Source organism: Euprymna scolopes, chromosome 37 (assembly GCF_053919585.1).
Source record: "Euprymna scolopes isolate OS-2025 chromosome 37, ASM5391958v1, whole genome shotgun sequence".
NCBI classification, from domain to species: Eukaryota; Metazoa; Mollusca; class Cephalopoda; order Sepiida; family Sepiolidae; genus Euprymna; species Euprymna scolopes.
The window spans coordinates 31,165,373-31,169,754 of NC_136518.1; positions in this window are offsets into that span (position 1 = coordinate 31,165,373).

Below are 4,382 nucleotides of genomic sequence, written 5' to 3' on the forward strand. Positions count from 1 at the left end.
TTATTTCATTCTTTCCTTTCCCTTTAATTTTTTCTATATTTTATTTCATTCTTTCCTTTCCCAATAATTTTTTCTATATTTTATTTCATTCTTTCCTTTTCCTTTAATTTTTTCTATATTTTATTTCATTCTTTCCTTTCCCTTTTATTTTTTCTATATTTTATTTCATTCTTTCCTTTCCCTTTAATTGTTTCTATATTTTATTTCATTCTTTCCGTTTCCTTGAATTTTTTCTATATTTTATTTCATTCTTTCCTTTCCCTTTAATTTTTTCTATATTTTATTTCATTCTTTCCTTTCCCTTTAATTTTTTCTATATTTTATTTCATTCTTTCCTTTTCCTTTAATTTTTTCTATATTTTATTTCATTCTTTCCTTTCCCTTTAATTTTTTCTATATTTTATTTCATTCTCTCCTTTTCCTTTAATTTTTTCTATATTTTATTTCATTCTTTCCTTTCCCTTTTATTTTTTCTATATTTTTTTTCATTCTTTCCTTTCCCTTTAATTTTTTCTATATTTTATTTCATTCTTTCCTTTCCCTTTAATTTTTTCTATATTTTATTTCATTCTTTCCTTTTCCTTCAATTTTTTCTATATTTTATTTCATTCTTTCCTTTCCCTTTAATTTGTTCTATATTTTATTTCATTCTTTCCTTTTCCTTCAATTTTTTCTATATTTTATTTCATTCTTTCCTTTCCCTTTAATTTTTTCTATATTTTATTTCATTCTTTCCTTTCCCAATAATTTTTTCTATATTTTATTTCATTCTTTCCTTTCCCTTTAATTTTTTCTATATTTTATTTCATTCTTTCCTTTCCCTTTAATTTTTTCTATATTTTATTTCATTCTTTCCTTTTCCTTTAATTTTTTCTATATTTTATTTCATTCTTTCCTTTTCCTTTAATTTTTTCTATATTTTATTTCATTCTTTCCTTTTCCTTCAATTTTTTCTATATTTTATTTCATTCTTTCCTTTTCCTTCAATTTTTTCTATATTTTATTTCATTCTTTCCTTTTCCTTCAATTTTTTCTATATTTTATTTCATTCTTTCCTTTCCCTGTAATTTTTTCTATATTTTATGTAATTCTTTCCTTTTCCTTCAATTTTTTCTATATTTTATTTCATTCTTTCCTTTTCCTTCAATTTTTTCTATATTTTATTTCATTCTTTCCTTTTCCTTCAATTTTTTCTATATTTTATTTCATTCTTTCCTTTTCCTTCAATTTTTTCTATATTTTATTTCATTCTTTCCTTTTCCTTTAATTTTTTCTATATTTTATTTCATTCTTTACTTTCCCTTCAATTTTTTCTATATTTTATTTCATTCTTTCCTTTCCCTTTAATTTTTTCTATATTTTATTTCATTCTTTCCTTTCCCTTTAATTTTTTTTATATTTTATTTCATTCTTTCCTTTCATTTTAATTTTTTCTATATTTTATTTCATTCTTTCCTTTTTCTTTAATTTTTTCTATATTTTATTTCATTCTTTCCTTTCCCTTTAATTTTTTCTATATTTTATTTCATTCTTTCCTTTCCCTTTAATTTTTTCTATATTTTATTTCATTCTTTCCTTTCCCTTTAATTTTTTCTATATTTTATTTCATTCTTTCCTTTCCCTTTAATTTTTTCTATATTTTATTTCATTCTTTCCGTTTCCTTTAATTTTTTCTATATTTTATTTCATTCTTTCCTTTCCCTTTTATTTTTTCTATATTTTATTTCATTCTTTCCTTTCCCTTTAATTTTTTCTATATTTTATTTCATTCTTTCCTTTTTCTTTTATTTTTTCTATATTTTATTTCATTCTTTCCTTTCCCTTTAATTTTTTTCTATATTTTATTTCATTCTTTCCTTTCCCTTTAATTTTTTCTATATTTAATTTCATTCTTTCCTTTCCCTTTAATTTTTTCTATATTTTATTTCATTCTTTCCTTTCCCTTTAATTTTTTCTATATTTTATTTCATTCTTTCCTTTCCCTTTAATTGTTTCTATATTTTATTTCATTCTTTCCGTTTCCTTGAATTGTTTCTATATTTTATTTCATTCTTTCCTTTCCCTTTAATTTTTTCTATATTTTATTTCATTCTTTCCTTTTCCTTTAATTTTTTCTATATTTTATTTCATTCTTCCTTTTTCCTTTAATTTTTTCTATATTTTATTTCATTCTTTCCTTTCCCTTTAATTTTTTCTATATTTTATTTCATTCTCTCCTTTTCCTTTAATTTTTTCTATATTTTATTTCATTCTTTCCTTTCCCTTTTATTTTTTCTATATTTTTTTTCATTCTTTCCTTTCCCTTTAATTTTTTCTATATTTTATTTCATTCTTTCCTTTTCCTTTAATTTTTTCTATATTTTATTTCATTCTTTCCTTTTCCTTCAATTTTTTCTATATTTTATTTCATTCTTTCCTTTCCCTTTAATTTTTTCTATATTTTATTTCATTCTTTCCTTTTCCTTCAATTTTTTCTATATTTTATTTCATTCTTTCCTTTCCCTTTAATTTTTTCTATATTTTATTTCATTCTTTCCTTTCCCAATATATTTTTCTATATTTTATTTCATTCTTTCCTTTCCCTTTAATTTTTTCTATATTTTATTTCATTCTTTCCTTTCCCTTTTATTTTTTCTATATTTTATTTCATTCTTTCCTTCTCCTTTAATTGTTTCTATATTTTATTTCATTCTTTCCTTTTCCTTTAATTTTTTCTATATTTTATTTCATTCTTTCCTTTTCCTTCAATTTTTTCTATATTTTATTTCATTCTTTCCTTTTCCTTCAATTTTTTCCATATTTTATTTCATTCTTTCCTTTCCCTTTAATTTTTTCTATATTTTATTTCATTCTTTCCTTTCCCTTTAATTTTTTCTATATTTTATTTCATTCTTTCCTTTTTCTTTAATTTTTTCTATATTTTATTTCATTCTTTCCTTTCCCTTTAATTTTTTCTATATTTTATTTCATTCTTTCCTTTCCCTTTAATTTTTTCTATATTTAATTTCATTCTTTCCTTTCCCTTTAATTTTTTCTATATTTTATTTCATTCTTTCCTTTCACTTTAATTTTTTCTATATTTTATTTCATTCTTTCCTTTCCCTTTAATTTTTTCTATATTTTATTTCATTCTTTCCTTTCCCTTTAATTGTTTCTATATTTTATTTCATTCTTTCCGTTTCCTTGAATTTTTTCTATATTTTATTTCATTCTTTCCTTTCCCTTTTATTTTTTCTATATTTTATTTCATTCTTTCCTTTCCCTTTAATTTTTTCTATATTTTATTTCATTCTTTCCTTTCCCTTTAATTTTTTCTATATTTTATTTCATTCTTTCCTTTCCCTTTAATTTTTTCTATATTTTATTTCATTCTTTCCTTTCCCTTTAATTGTTTCTATATTTTATTTCATTCTTTCCTTTCCCTTTAATTTTTTCTATATTTTATTTCATTCTTTCCTTTCCCTTTAATTTTTTCTATATTTTATTTCATTCTTTCCTTTCCCTTTAATTTTTTTCTATATTTTATTTCATTCTTTCCTTTCCCTTTAATTTTTTCTATATTTTATTTCATTCTTTCCTTTTCCTTTATTTTTCTATCTTTTATTTCATTCTTTCCTTTTCCTTTAATTTTTTCTATATTTTATTTCATTCTTTCCTTTTCCTTCAATTTTTTCTATATTTTATTTCATTCTTTCCTTTTCCTTTAATTTTTTCTATATTTTATTTCATTCTTTCCTTTCCCTTTAATTTTTTCTATATTTTATTTCATTCTTTCCTTTCCCTTTAATTTTTTCTATATTTTATTTCATTCTTTCCTTTCCCTTTAATTTTTTCTATATTTTATTTCATTCTTTCCGTTTCCTTGCATTTTTTCTATATTTTATTTCATTCTTTCCTTTCCCTTTTATTTTTTCTATATTTTATTTCATTCTTTCCTTTCCCTTTAATTTTTTCTATATTTTATTTCATTCTTTCCTTTTTCTTTAATTTTTTCTATATTTTATTTTATTCTTTCCTTTCCCTTTAATTTTTTCTATATTTTATTTCATTCTTTCCTTTCCCTTTAATTTTTTCTATATTTAATTTCATTCTTTCCTTTCCCTTTAATTTTTTCTATATTTTATTTCATTCTTTCTTTTCCCTATAATTTTTTCTATATTTTATTTCATTCTTTCCTTTCCCTTTAATTTTTTCTATATTTTATTTCATTCTTTCCTTTCCCTTTAATTGTTTCTATATTTTATTTCATTCTTTCCGTTTCCTTGAATTTTTTCTATATTTTATTTTATTCTTTCTTTTCCCTTTTATTTTTTCTATATTTTATTTCATTCTTTCCTTTCCCTTTAATTTTTTCTATATTTTATTTCATTCTTTCCTTTCCC